Raw genomic sequence first — 16225 nt, 5'->3', positions numbered from 1 at the left:
TGGTGTTTGGGTTTCTTTCATATGTTCAAGTCCTTCCTATGGAAGCCAAACAAGAAAGAAATATACTGCTTAAAGCAACTTGCATTGAAAATCCAGCCATTCTAAGACTATTTAGCTCCCTGTTCCTCTTACCCTCCTCAAGACACATATAGATGAAATCACTTCCATGTCATTTGCAGTGACAAACTGTTCCTAAGTATAGACTTAGCTTGGTGACCTTGCGGTGAATGTCAACAGTCAGTTAAGTCACCGCTTAGCACTGACACTGAAGCTATTTAGGAAGTAATGAGTTGGCACAGCATACTAACTTCTGGAATAACTGGGAGCTAATGTCTGCTGCCTGACCCACGCACTGGTATAATTTAGGGAAGAGAGTGAGTCACTCCTACTGCTTCCAACTGCACCCAAGGCATTAAGTTTGTCTTCAGTGAAAACAACTCGGGTTGATCCATGCATTTTTTTCACCTTCAGTTGTCTATGCTAATAACTAGTTCAGGATCTTCTCTTTCAACCCAAGACCAGCTCTCTGTAGATATCTACTTGTACTGTGGTGCCAAGGTAAATTCTGTGCAATTATCTAGTTAGGACAGTGTTGGCTAAATGGTTTTTTGCAACACCCTGATGTGAAGTAGGCCATGAACTCCTGCCGGGGTCTCTCCGGTGGATGGATGAAAGAGAATATTTACTAGGTCCCCTTATTTGTAAAAGCTTGGGTAGTAGGAAAACCCAAATCTCTCTATGCCAAGGGGAGTCCTAGGGCCTCCTACAGCCTACCCTTTGGCAGTGTAACCTTGAGCAGTGCTCGGGTATGCCAACCATATGTGTATTCTGGTGGCCATCCAATTACAGGTGCTTCCTCCAGTAAGCATTACAGCTGCAAAACTCCACTTTTTTTTTTTCCACAAGTGTGTGAAAACCAAAAGCAAAATGATTATGAAAGGTTCCTCTCTGTTTTTTTTTTGTTGGTTGGTTGTTGTTGTTAGTCTCTCTCTGAAGCCTTTTGCATGCTGGTACTGATGGTATGTCAAGCACAAAAGAAGCATCTCAGTCAGTCTCAGAAATTGCAAGGAAATAGAATATCTAAGGAAATGGCAAAAAATAGGAGTTAATGAAAGATCTTTTCAATAATGTGCAAGGTTACAGAAAACAAGGATGTTTGTGAACCTTCCAGAGCTGAATACAAAGCAATGAGATTTTATTTACTTTAACAGAAGAGCTTTCTTATGTCTTTTTGTATTTAACCCCACGTTATTTGCATTGTCTCCCATGGCAACAAATTCAATCCTTTGAAAATATATTTGTCTTTTGCTAGTAATATCTATTACAATAAAACATAACATTTATTGTCAAGAGCTGTGCAGGAGCCAAGTATGGAAATTCAAGACAGGTAAGAAGAGTCTTATGCCGTGTGTTCAGCATACCAAACTACATAACTTCTTGCCTTTGGTCTTTCAATCCTCAGGTCAGAAAGCTTTTGAAGTATTGCCAAGATAACATACTCCTTTTGCACGGACCAGAGATTGCTTAGTAGTGACCTCTCTGCCCATTGAAAGGCTGAACTGAAAAAAGACCATGCACCTCTAGGGAGTTCTGCCTTGTCCTGCCTGGCTGCCTACTGAGAAAGACCATGCAGGTAGCAGTTGCCAGCAGGTCCTTCGATGCCTTTCAATAAATAGTAAGAGAGAACAACTTCAGTTGCTGCAAGTTTGGTTCGGCTTATGTTTTGCAGATGAATAAGTGAAATGCCAGGAGTACCATGTTCATTTGGTGTAATTGCAGCACTGCTAGGTAATATGAGGAAGAGGAGAGGGAAGCCAAGTTGGGCAGAGTGAGCTTCAGTGTGTGCTCTTCTGTTTAAATTCTTGACAAAGAGCATCACTGAAGTATAGCCTAAGAGTGACTTATCTCCCTTGAGTACATTCAGTTCTCTGTGGGCTCAGGATGCAGACTGAACCCATTCTTATTACTCATTAGTTAGCATAAAGTGCTCAAAACTTTAACCATCCGATAGCAAGGTGATGTATTTAAATATTTGCTATGTTTAATTCGATATTTAGTAGAAACTCACCCATTTCAGTGGAAGCCTCTGCAGAGTTCAGGCATCTGAGTGTATCCACCTAAAAACTGCTTCTTATCCCATTGTGTGGTTGAGAATAACAAATGTGAGACAATCTTTTCAGGTAGTTCCTTTTCTTGTACAGTTGTGCAGTCCTGGGAGTGCTTTTTACCCCATAATTCTATGGCCCCAGAACTGCCAGAAAAATACTGATTTAAAACAAACAAACAAAAACATGAAATTCAGTAAATGTTGGAGATTATCCCATGTGATTTTCTTGGGTATCAGTCTTGTTTATGTTCCTAAAGAGCCCCTGTTTATCTCCACCTGACTAGTGAAGCTCCTCTGTTTCTCTCTTTTACTTTCTTTTTCCCACTTGCTGCTGCTCTTTCACCCTCCAAACTGGAGTGGGCAGCTAAGCTGAAAGAAAAAAAAAAAATGAATGGAAGGGAAAAAATGAGAGAAATCCATCTATAATTTATGTTGGATGAAAATTTGAGGTATTCCTATAGTAAGAGCTAAGAAGGTATTTTCAGAAGTCTTTCTCTCTTTGTCATGGGAATTACTTCCAGGTTGGTGAAGCAGAACAAAATTGATAGTCTGGAATCATCCCTGGGGCTGAAGCCCTCAAGCCACCATGAATTGGTCACATTCAAACGGGGCCAACTATGCCAAGGCTCTGCCAGTCCCAGGTCTGTTCCCATTCCTAACCTCACTCTGAGCTGCCCCAGCATTTATCAGCAGCAATTCCCATAGGCTCCTTCTGGTAAACTTGATTAATAGGTGAGCATCGTGTAGCATCTTCCTCACAGCAGCCTTGTGTCACCAGGATGGTGTGATGGCTACTTTCCAAACCACGCAGTGTGGAGCACGAGGGCTCAGGAGACAGCTCACAGAATTCTCCTGATAAGCAGTGACGAAGGAAGCAGGGACATTAGTCACAAGGAGACCGGAGCTTTGACAGTGACAGCTGATGATGTACAGCAGCTGCATTTGGTTTGCAATCGGTTCAAGCTACATTTCAGACATTAAGTTCTCTTTGTGGGGTTTTAGGTTTTTTTCCGCATAGCCAGAAAAAAATTAAGTATTTTGCTCCCAGTTGTTGTGCGCCAGATTGAGAAAGTGTTCTCTTTCAAATCCCCAGTGGCCTGCTAAAGCCCCAAAACAAGCAGCAAGGATTAATTCCTCCCCAGATAAGATTCTTCCAAATCCTAACAGATAATTTGTTTGAAGTTTAATTTTAGTCTATTATTACACACATGGGCCTTATCTTCATTCAGAGTTGTTAGCAGAATTAAACAAGCCTCCTCAAACAGGAAAGGGAAGCACTGCAAGAGCCAAGGCAGCTGAGTGAAATGCAGTGCTAATGGCATTACGGTTGGCATAGCGCTGACAAGCCAAGCCCTCAAGGAAGACCCATTTTGTTTCGTTCTCCCATGTGACAGGAGTAGTCCTGTGATGCTTCAGCTACCTCTGCTGTGATCCGTGGTAGACTATGTATATCCTCTGGTTGCATTTCATCATGCATCAGAGGAAGATTTAGCAGCAGTGCACAGTTGGATGAAGGAAATAAGAATAAGGCAATGTAGCATCTCTTGCACAAGCATATAATGTGCTCTGTACCAGAGGTCAGGCAACTTGCATGGTGAGTCCATTGCTCCTGCAGTGGGCTGGACTCTTCCCTTCAAGGCAGAGCAGTGTAAGAGCCTGGGGAGGTCATCTCCTCAGTGCACCGTTCCATAAAGAGGACTTGGGCCTAGTCTCAAGTTGTAGAAGAGTGTCTAGGTATGTTAATGTTGTCCTGCTGACTGGGGGATGTCTAAGTGAGCACCTAGGCAGTGCTTATGCTATTTGACCTCATTAAATACTGTTCAGACAGGAACATTGCTGGCCATGTTAGTGTTTGAAGCACAAATATTTTTCTCTTTGTAAAATGCCAGATTCTCAAAAGATAGTAATTCCAAAAGTCTCCCTCTCTCACTGCAGTCTGTATAAAAGCTCTATAGAAGAAAGGGGACTAAAATAATTTCCAACTACGGTGGGAAAAGATCAGCGTTGCTGCTATCTGCCTTTAAACCACTTCATTTCTTCCTGTCAAAACCGGTGCTTCTTCAGCATTGCTGGGATCACACGGGCTCCCCCTAGTGAGTTCAGCACAAGTTCCTCTGCACTAGAGCTGTGAAAGCTGCCTGAAGCTGGTCAACTTCAGCGCAGAGAACTCAGGGTGATAACGTTGTTAGAACGATTCAAACTCAGGTCAGGATGCGGAAGACCTAGGCTGAATTTTGCTCTGTCCCAAGCCTACATCTGACTGATGGGAGTTCCACCTAATTGAATATTTAGTTATAGGTTCAAAAAGCATTCCAATGAATACAATTCCTAATTTTTCAAAAGGAAGTTATAATTCAGTCTCTCTCAGTAGCTCAGTTAATCAAAAATTAAATCCAGACTAAGATACAGACATGTCCCACACAGCCTATCTGTATGCTAGCTAATATAAATGCATACTAGCTATTAACTAGCTACTTCAACAGTTAAAACCCTCATGGTTAGGTTAGATGGGGCCCTGGGCAACCTGACCTGGTTGTTGAGAACCCTGCCTGTGTCAGGGTATTGGAATTGGATGGTCTTTAAGGTCCATTCCAACCTAAGCCATACTATCATTCTATGACAGCAGTGAATACCCCTCTACTACTCATATTCTAAAGACAAGGAGCTATTAGTGTCCCTTTTGTTTTTGCTGAAGTCGATTGTTTTTCCCCATCTGCATTTTTTTAGTCACTTATTCATAATCTCTAACATCCAGCCATGGACATTTGGCCTATGCTAAGCCACCTACTTGCACAATGCATAAGTAATGTTAAGACACAGTTATTTCTGAGGGTTGCTTTTCAATAATTTAATTTCTGAGTAGAAGAATAAATGAGTATCACTAATGTCTCATATTTCTCATAAATATGAAACGTCTAGAATACTTATACCACTGAAATGAAGACTAGTTAATCCTCATAAAGGCAGCCTTGAGGCACAGGAAACCCTGTATCTGAACACCAGTGTGATGCATCAATAGAAAACATTTAATTCAGCCATTACCTTCTGATAATGGAGAATTGACTGTATAATTTAATTTAGGGCAGCCTGCAAAAAGAAGCCGCAGAAAATATCTTCATTCTTCTTGTCTTGTAATGTGGGTAGGTCTGTGTAGCGTTGGATGGAACACAGAACGAGTTTTCTTCTTTGTTCAAGCATCACGTAGCTGGAGGGCAGGAGACAGAAGCTGCTGTAATGGACATTCAGGTTAGATATTAGAAAGGAAATTCTTCTTAGAGAGCGTAGTCAAATACCATGCCGTGTTGCTCAGGGAGGCTGTGGGACCTTCACCCTTGGAGATAATCAGAACATAACTACACTGTGCCTCAGTAATCTGGCTTGACTTTGATGTTTCCCTGCTGTGAGCAAGGTGTTGGGCCAAATGGCCTCCAAAGACCTCGCTAGAGTCAATTATTGTCTTATTTTATAATTCGTATCACAGTCCTTTTGACATTAACCGACAAGTTCTTCATATTTCAAAGAGAGAGCAACGTGTATTAATTAATGCATGTATATATACACAAATGGCAGATATGGGCAGAGTTATAAGTGCAAGACACAAGGTCTTGCAGAAAGTCGAGATGTAGTCATTACATCTTTACAAGTAATTCCGTTGCTTCCAAGAGCAGCCTCCTGCTCTGAGTCTCGGTGTTGAATTGCAAGTCTGGTTGTTGCTTAGGGTTGGATCACTTCTTTGTCAGCTGCTGAGTTACAGCAGTATAAGTGAAGTTGAAAATAGTTTCCCCAGAATGCAGTTTTCAGTCTTTCTACTTGCAATAACTTGTAGCTTGGTATGTATTTATTGATTTGTTTTCTGGAACCAATATATTACCCCTAAGAAAACTTAATGGTGTTACGTTCCTCTAAGAGGTCTCTAAAATCAGGCCAATTCTTAGCAACTTATTAATGGCAGACTCTACTTTCAAGTTATTTCTTTCACAGTGTTTTTCACAAATTCATTTTGAGCTTTTTTTCCTTTTCCTTTACAGAATTATGCATTTTGATAGCAACACTACTTTTAATATGCACATATTCAAGTTACTGTGAAAATATCACAGCAGATAAACCAGTATATGTATTGCTCCTCCTTAGCTTGCATAGTCATGATAGTCTATTTGCTGTAAACAGTAACAGCATGTTGTACTCTCCCACTGGGAAGAGGAAAAAGCATTTTCAACAGCAGCCTGAGAAGGATCGTAAACAACAAAACAATCTGCAGAAAGACTAAAGTGATGCTTTCTTGCTGAACAAAGACTTCTAAAGACAGATAAGTGAGGTAAGGTACACGGGTACCAATATGGCTAATATGGATAGGGGCTGAATTTGAAATCCTTCCTATGGAAGCATGCATCCCCTGTGAGATGCAAAGCATGCCTTTTGTAGTCTGAAAGCTGTTCTGTCCCAGACTAAAGATCCTAATTCACTCTCATAATGCAGGTAATTTAGATCTCCAAATCCAAGGTTCAAGTGACCAGGCAAAAATCTCCTTTTCATTTTCTCACACTCGTATCACCTCTAAACAGCCTGAAGATGTGAAACTGTTCAAAAACAAAGAGAGAAAAGCCCAGTGTCACGACTCTGATAAGCAGATGGCAAGGCAGCAGGTCTATTCCAGGTATTCGGTTTGCCAATGATGTTTATGTTGAGAGTGATGTTTCTTTATTATGAATACTTTTTCTATCACTGGAACTGATTTATTTTTACTTTTTTCTTCTGGGGATTTTTGCAGTGTCTGGGTGTTCATACATCTTCAGCAATTCAATGATGGTGAGCATTCCCTCCTACCATTCAACTTTACATATTGTCTAAGATCATATTACCTATAGAAGTAAGCAGAAGTGTTGTTAGTTTTGTGGGGAATTTCCTTGCCATCGTGGTGTTAGTGTTGAACAGCCAACTTCTTTTCTGGCCAGCACGTTTCAGTAAGTTTCTGTGCTGGAAGAGCTCTGGGATCAATCAGACCTTTTTATGTTCTCCAAATGTGCAGTTTCATGCAGTAGTGACAGGCACAACTCAAATGAAAAGCTTTGCTCCAAGCACCGCAGGCTTTTGGGGAGGTAAATTTGAAAGCAGCACCTTCATATGAGGTCACCTTTAATAACTGTATTTATGGAAGGAAAATTCTTTCTGATCAAGACCGTGGTTATGAAATCTCTCATTGGGTCTTGCCAGTGTGGCTTGATACCATGTGGGGTTTTAAGACTGTTGGTTTGTATTTCCTCCTGCGCTGTTTATTTGTGTGCCTTGAGAAAATAAGCACAAGATGCATTTACATGAGTAACACATAAAGCATTTTCCTGTTGCACTGGAGGTGTTCAGGGCCCTGCAACCAGGCTTACTTGCTGTCTGGGTTTCTTTGGTTACTGAGACAGAAAAAGAATTGTCTTTGTTAAACTGCTCTGGTTGTACTCTCACCTGGATAGACACTGCACATCACTTGGCTTCACTTGAGCATATACCTTTTATATCTCAGCATTATACAGTTGGAATTCATCCCGTTTGTTAAATTCTTGCACTTTCCACCATTAGGTGGCAACTTACAAAGTCCTGCCTCACATGCTAGGGAGGGAGCAAAGGCTCTGTGAGAGCCATAGCATGTCCCCACAGTGTCAGTGGCCTAATTGTCACCTCTGTGCTGGATCTGACTCCCTTGTGTTGCCCAGGGAACTGGGACAGGTGGTGGTCCAACCAAGTGTAGGCAGATCCATGGTAGTCACATGCAGAAGCACGCATCTCTGATCCGGACTCTCCTAACAGATTGTTCCTCAGTTATCCCAGGTGGGGAGCAGGAAATGATGCTCAAAGGCACAAAGTTACAGAGAAAAGGGGATCCTTATAGAGCAAAGATCAGGCACAGGTAGAAAGGGAAATACCAAGAGAGGGGGGAAAAAAGAGAACTAGCACAATGAGAACAGGGTGATTTAAAGTAGATACACCATTTTTGGAGGGGAAGGGAAAGTAAAGGGATGGTGAAAGCTAGATTACCCAGTGGCTAGTGGAGGGCAACAGACGCACATTCTCAGGCTGTAATTGTCTTCAGTTAAATTTTCATGTTTTTCTTATTTAGAGTTAAGAGAAGGAAGAAGAGCTTGTCAGCATATGAGGAGTTACTATTTGAGTCACAGTGAGTATGTTAGATCTCACTGACCTAGTAAAATAGAATTTTCTCCATTACCTGTGCGTTATCTCCACGGAACTCAGTTCTGATGTAACCATGTCACAGCATGTCAAAACTTTTATAACTCCTATCTCCAAGCCAAGAACTGAAACTGTGGCCTTCTTAATGTCACTGAAAAAACATTCAGTTTCAGTTCAGTGTGGATTCAGGATTTCATCTCAGACACGGAGCTTGTTCAATATAAGAGCTCTGTAGACTTGAGGTGAAGAGTCAGAACCAAATCTTGGGAGCTCAGAAGGCTTCTTCTTCCAAAAACTAATGTAAGTTGTTAGGAGTTTCTTTTTCATTCCTTTGTGGAGAAGCTGTCTGGGATTAGTGTAAAATAGGATGCAATAACTGCTGCTTCCTTTGAAGAACTGCTCCGTGTGGTGCAGCAGGGACAGGTTTCACAAAGTTTATTACAAAACAAACCTTTGCACACAGGAATTTCAATTAGAACATTATTTCCTCTAATCCAAGAATTCTCTTTTTTTTTCCTGGCTTGAAGTGTGCTGTGCTTTACAGGCAAACACAAAGGCAAAACAGCCATGTGCTCTGAATAACTTGCATTCAAATTAGATTGACAACATAATGAGAGACGAATAATGTTATATTTGGAAGTCATTGATAGAAATCATCCCCAGCTCGTATCTTGAGAGGATAGTAGGATGAGTGGTTATCTATGGCTCTGTTGCTCTGCTACTTCTTTCACAGTCATTTTCTTTTCTCATCTTGTCTGGCACTCTTCAAAAATAGCCTCTTAAGAAATGAAATTTATCTTTATTCTTCTAAAAAAAAAAAAAAATCCTCCTCGCTTTCTGGATGGACCCTTATAATGCTCCAGTTATGGTTTAGAATTCATGTACTCAAATCCTCACTGATTTCTAGCACAGGTTTTAAATCACACGTTACATACCCTTATCCCCCAATATTCTGCTTCGGGTTTACAGTTCCAGTTAAAGTTACATCTGTGAAAGAAGCTGACATGAGCGTGCATCTTGCTGCTCCCTGTCCTTTTAAAACATCAAATCAATTTAAGGGCTTAACTTATAGTTTATACTGAACCTCCTGAATCAGTTCATTGAATTTTAGTTGTAGCTATATAAAATTCTATACAGAGAAATTATTTGGCCATACTGAGAATGGCTATGCTGTGATCCATCAATGCCACTAACTGCCAGTAATAAAGAAATCTCCCTTTTCTCTCTATTCATTTCAGTGCATTTCTGAAACCCCTGTTGAACACTAGGAGCATATTTAACTAGTTTTTTAATTTATTTATTTTTTCTCACTTCTAAGTAGCATATTGAAGATATTTACTTGAAATGCACTTCATCATTGCTGGCTTCAGTGGCTGTATAAAGACACTGGGCAAACCCAAGGAAATAGACTTGTAAGCCTGGCCTTAGAAGTGAGCAAGATAGTGGAAACATCCGTAAGGGAGTAGATTATAATTCAGTTAGGGATGTGATTTAGTGAGGGGAAAGCTGCGTAGTTCTGTTAAAAGAAGATCATGTATGACAAACGTATTGGGGTCATTTCGATGCGCTGCTGAATTGATAAAGATGAAATCGTTGACATAATTCATCCAGATTTCAGGAAAGTATTTGTTACAGACTGTATGGGAGATCGATTTAGAAGGTCAGAAAGCAGAGCATGGGGGACAACTCCTGAAATGGAATACAAATTGGTTTAGGAACAAGAAACAGATGGTGTCAGTAAAATGAAACAATTCAGGGTGCGGTGAGGTACGGATGTGCACAAACGTGAATACTGAATGGCACGTGATGCAGGACCCAAATCACTTTTTGTGCTAGGAATGCAGACGTGGGTCGGTCTTTGTGGATTTGAAGTGAAGAGTCACAAACCTCACTGGGGTGACTGATTTGAAAACAACTTCAGAAATGCAAATCACTGTGGAGAGTTTTGTGCAGTAAATGCACTTGTAAGGTCCTCTGTGGATAGCAGAAAAATGCCTAAAATTCACAGGTGATTAACCACTTCTACCTGCTTTTTAACACCATCTGTGCACCTTGTTAAATACCAAATTGAAACAGATATATTTTCCTGGTGTGTCAGAATCAGCGCAACCACTGAAGTTGAGAAAAATGACATTGTGCTTTTAGTGAAAGCCAGAAATAGTGAAGACTTTGAGGGCGCTCAGTGCTGGCCATCAGCAAAGTGTCCGAGTGCCTTAACCAAGCTTTGATCTCTTCTTATGGCAAGGATTTTTTCTCTTTCTTTTAGAGAGAGACTAAGAAGAGAATTGCTCTGAGATTGACTGTGAGCAAACACTTCAAGCTTGTAGTGGGTTCTTAATAACTGATGATATTCTACCAAAGTCTTATTCTTCATATGCGAGCTGCCTGCCATCCCCCTCAAACACAAAGGCTTGCAAATCTTCAGCTCCTTGCCTCTGCATACAGTCAAGCACACCAAACTGCTCATACAGACCTCCATTACTATCTCTTCAGTCATGCTGGCAGGTCTGGGGAATATCACTTGCAGAAAAAGGCAGATGAACACTAGAGAACTAAAGGTACCACAGACCTGTGTGGCATAGACAAATTATTTCACATCCGTTTTCATCTACTACAGTATCATTGGCTTAAAGTTGTGATTCAGAAGCTGTTGTAATTCTCATGTATCCCTCCAAACTGTCTCTGGATCGCAAGGTAATGACCAGAGGTAGTACCCACTTCAGCCCATGATCTCTATCTACTGCTGAATGCAAATCAGAGTTCTCAGCCCTTATCTTACCTAGTTTTAAGGGGTTCTGCTTGGTACAAACTTGGTTCTGCTTGGTTTGGTGCCTCCACCATTTGTAAAAGTGAGCAAATAAATGATACTATCCACTCAGAATAGGAGATTATATTTTCAATTGATTCGGTGACCAAAAAGCATGAAGAAAACAAAACCCTTCTTGATGGAAGAGATCACTTAAAAAATAAACAGTTAAGAGGCAAGAATAAAAGCAAAAGGTGCGAAATTCAGAGGTGAGACAAGCAGCAATGAATAAATTAAAGATTGGTTTCACTGAACCAATCATTTGTTATCTGAGAATTTAATAGGATCATAAACTCATCAGTAAAATGTAAAAGCCAAGTGAAATTCTGGAATAACGTGACAGCTTTTGCATAATACGCATATAGTGTCCAGAATAGTTAGGAGTGTATGCTTAAAAAGAACTTGTAAGCACCCTGGCACTACGAGGTGTTGGACCAAGCTTTATAACATAGAACAATTAGAAAATACAGACAAAACAAAGCAGGCATCTGTCAGGTGCTTTGATTCTGCATGACCAGCACAAGAAGGCAGTAGGGGAGAAGACAAGACACAGTTGTTTTAGAGCAGCATTCACTCACATGGGTCCTGTGATGCACGAATTATGGTGGTTTTTTTTCTTTCTGCTTGATTAAAACCCTGGAACATAAACACATATTCTTTAATTTCTTTTGTTGAAGCTGTTGCTTTTTTTTAGTAACTAAACATTTATGTGAATAGAAAGAGGTTATATCCCACCAGTTATGACCTTATCTGAAACATAGGAATCCAAGGTTCAGCTCATTGCTTCACTTAACACTCAGCTGCATTCGCCAACTGGAAAAGCTTCTAGAGATAAAAGAATGCTCAAGAAACTTCCCCTAGAAGTGACTGAAGTTGAAGCCTCTAAAGGTCTTCAGAATTTGCATACAGAGCACACCAGCTGCAGCCTGGTGGCTCTGCGTGGTATATTCTAAGGTGTGTGGTCTGTTTTGATGAGAAATTCCTCATGACTCCAGAAAAATTGTGTACTAAAACTGATACACGTTATTTTCTTCCAGATAGACATTTTCAGATGGGAAAACGCTGTGGTATTCTTAACAAGTTCTGTTTCAGTTTTATTCTTGTGTTCTCTGTCAGCCATCCTTCTTTCTTTATTCCCTCCTAATGACTGGGAAGGGCAAGATCTCCACCTCATTTTTTTTGCTTACTGTCTGCTGGATATTGACCACATGTGGAAAGTGATAGTCTTTGTGCCAAAGAGTGTGTGGTCACAGCAATAAATGTCTCTGAAACAGCCAGACAGCTTTCTGGGATTTGATATACTCCTCCGGTTGAAAAATGAACCTACAAGTCTGAAAAGCCACTCATATGTCAGATCTGATGACAGTACGAGGGCACTCTTCAATTTCACAGTAACAGAAAGTAGCCTTAATTCCCTACCTGAATTCCTCAGTAAAATGAACTATTTCTTCCATTTTTCTAACGCACTTAGATGAACGTAACATGCAGCACACGTTTCCTTGGTACCCATCAGTTGTGCCTGCCTGAGTCACTTGACAAAATATTTTCTCTGATCCTATACTGCATTTCTAGTTCCATCGGCGGTGAGATATTTTAAGGGAAAGAATAATAATGCAGAAGGAGGGCAGTGAGCAGGCTCTTGACAGGAGGAGTTTGATGCCTCTGGGAGAACAGAATTTATTTACACTAAGTCTATATTCAATTATAACAAGAAGGGGACAACCCTGCCATAGATGGGAGCTGGAATGAGATGATTTTTAAGGTCCCTTCCAGCCCAAGCCATTCCATGATTCTACGTGATTCACAGTTTTTGTATTTTTTTTTTCTTTACTGCTAATTCCTACTGAGTTTTCATTACTTTTATGTTGAGGGAATGAAGGACCATGAATTCTGCTGGTAAAGTAAGATAATTTACTCATAAACCTTACAGAGTTATCTACTATCACTAGCAAAATTATCCATTATGTTATTAAGCGATTAATTTCACATGTGCTCTTAAAGTACTCGGTGCCTTCTTGGTTGAGTTGGATTCAGGTTCTCCCTGGCACCTTCCACATGCTCATCCATAGCCTGCTTCTCCCACAGGATTTCACTGAAGCTCACTTCAGGATTAGTATTTCCATTCAAGACAGCATTTGAGCCCAGCAGTTCTGTGTAATGGCTGTTTACTGATACTATCTAGAGGCCAGACCAAATACCTCTGTCCACAATCCCACCCATTTTCTGAGCACTTCACCATAGCTAGCTAGTAGGCAATCAAACAGCTATTTATCAAAGAACCCTGTATTTCCCAAGGTTTAGGTAATACAGTATTTTTTCCCTTCCTTTCCTTGGCCTGACCTCACCCTTCGTAGAGCTACCTTGTGCAGTTCACAGTCCAGTCCTGTCATCCTGCCTCTTCTTTCTAATTCCCTTGTTTCTGGAGGAGGCAGCCACTGAACTCTAAACTCCAGAATCCAGTTGCTCCAGCTAACAACTGTATAGCAGCAAAAAAGATAAAAAGAAACACAAAAGAAAGAAAATCAAGACTGTCTCCAATTTTAATGTTACCCCTCAGCACCTAAAATACAAGGGAACACAATGCAGTGAAGGACCAAAACTGTTGAGGAGGAACAAAGAAACGCCATCACTTTAAAGATCCTTTATTGTTTGCCTAAGATGTGTCCTTCACGGACTTGACTGGGCACAAAAGGATTCAACATAAATGAATAACTGCTTCTGATCTGCAGATCATATTGTCCTGCTGACAGATCATGCATGTGAAGTAGAAGAGCTGATACAGGGTAGTGAAACCAGCAATGAACCTGAGAAAATTGAGAAGTTGCAGCTGGAATATAAATGGACAAGCAGCAGCCTCTGACAAGGAAAGGCAAAAATCAAAGGAAATAAAAAAACTGGGGAACACATGAATGCACTCGGAAACATGGGATGCTCCCTCCAAAATGCACATGTGAGGCTTTGAGTGTGCATTTATCCAGCAACAAGAACAAGAATGCAAACCAGAGTAACACTGCTGTATATTACCAAAGGTACTAAAATATCTGTTTTGCCTATGATGGGTTAGAGCCTCATTCAGAGGTATTTAAACCCTGATTAAATGGAACCCTGAAACATCTGTGCAGAGTCAGATTGAATCATCCTTCAGGGGACAAGTGCTACATATTTTCATTACATTTCAATTATGTAGCTTGCCCAGATTCTAAGGATTTACACCGTTCCTTTAATCATATATTTCTTTAGAGTTGGACATGGATGTTGCGATCATGTTAGTGCAGTAGATAAATGATGGTGAAAATAAACAGCAAAATTTGAAGCGATCCATTCATTGGCTTATCCATGGTTAAAAAACAGGGTTGTTTTCTCTCTGTGTGTCTTACAAAGAGTTCTGAAAGCTGTGTTTTAAAATCACTGATTTTAGAAGCAGTGGAAGGCAGGTAAACTGGTGAAAAGGCAGATGAGCTCAAGATACCAAGAAGTTTGATCATACAGAAAACATTGCACAGAAAAGAGATGAAGCACTAGAAGCAGATAAATGTATGCAGAGAACATATAGAGAAGGAAGGCAAAGGAGGTAACATGAAGACAAGGCAACAGAATGTTTCAGCACTCCTGAAATCTGCAATTCTGCTTCCTGGTTCTGTTTGACACTTTTGCTTTACTTGGGCAAGACAATTGCTTTTCTCTTCAGCTGCTTATTTCTAAATAGGGGTTGATGGTATTTCTTCTCCATCATTTTCTTGGCTTGTTTGTGTGATTTGAGGTAGGAACCCCTGCTCAGAGTCCAGCAGAGTTACTTGGTCCTGGCCAGGTCCATTCTGTAGGAGCACTGCAGGAACTACTGGTAAGTAAAACAAAGAGAACTGGAAAAGGTGAAGAAGCTGCCAAAAGACTTCAGTATCAGGCACTAAATGTGATTATTTAACAATACATATTTGAGTTCTTTTAATTCCTTTCTTATCCTGCTAAGCCCATTCAAAGCCTACTTTAGCTTATTTTTTATTTATTCCCCCAAATCTTGCTTTTTTAATTCACAAGAAATTGGTTATTCTCATCCAAGAGCTTGGGCTTTCTGACGAACACAAGCTCTCATCAGATGTTTGATAAAATCATAAGAGCTGGAAATGCTGAGGATTCCTTTCGTTTTATAACCTCCCTTTCATGAATACTTACTTCTCATTTGAATAATTATCATCAATAAAAATGAAAACTGTTGTCTGTTAAGAATGCAAGCAGCTCTGGGATTAAAATGAGTGACATCCCTCAAAAAATGAGGGTTATTAGAGAGTTATCTATCTTACAAGCAGAGCCCTTTCTGCAAGAGCATTCTGAGCGTGGAGTACTGCAAGGCCAAGAAAACGGAGGAGACGCATTCCATAAATGAGAATTAAAACTAGGAAAAAGATTGTTGAATTCAACTGTGCTAGTAATGGTAAAGCTTGAGCTATTGCAATAATATGAAAATTATGGGCTTTCTAATATCGTTAACAATTCTAATCAGTGGGTTTGAATTATAGCTATTTTTCATGTAATTTTCATTATTTGCTATTTGCCCATGCGAAAGTCGTGCTTTCTTTTTCAGCAAGGGTTTGCTGAGAAGCCTGAGAGGATGTGCAGGCTTGCGATGTATTGCACACATGACAACAGAACACAGAACACAGAAAAACACAGGAAAATATGAACAGGGAGGAAAGATGAACGTACCTTCTAGCGCAATGAAGCTACAGAATGCCTAGAGGTGACAAGAAGCTAATTTAGAAGAAAATGGTCTGTAATTTGGAAAGAATGTCTAAGTTTGCTTTATATTTTGCACCTAAAATGTATGAACTCTGCATATTCCCTATCAAACTACAGTTCCATACTAAAGCCAGATGCTCTTTTGGTCTTATATATGCATATATATATGTATATGCAGGTAATTGTAGATATTTATTAGACTTGTTAATCTTAACACAAAGAGAGTTCCTCTGAGTTTATACGTGGCCTGTGTTTCTTCCCATGCAGGCCACTAATTACTCACCTGGAATAGAAAAAGCAGGTCCAAAAGAAGGCCATGAAAATAATCAAAGGGCTGGAGCACCCCACCCCCACTATGAGGAAGGACTGAGAAATTTGGGGTTATTTAGTTTAGAGAAAGC

This window comes from Excalfactoria chinensis, chromosome 4 (genome assembly GCF_039878825.1).
Source record: "Excalfactoria chinensis isolate bCotChi1 chromosome 4, bCotChi1.hap2, whole genome shotgun sequence".
In the NCBI taxonomy this organism is placed as follows: domain Eukaryota; kingdom Metazoa; phylum Chordata; class Aves; order Galliformes; family Phasianidae; genus Excalfactoria; species Excalfactoria chinensis.
This window is presented reverse-complemented; position numbering follows the sequence as displayed.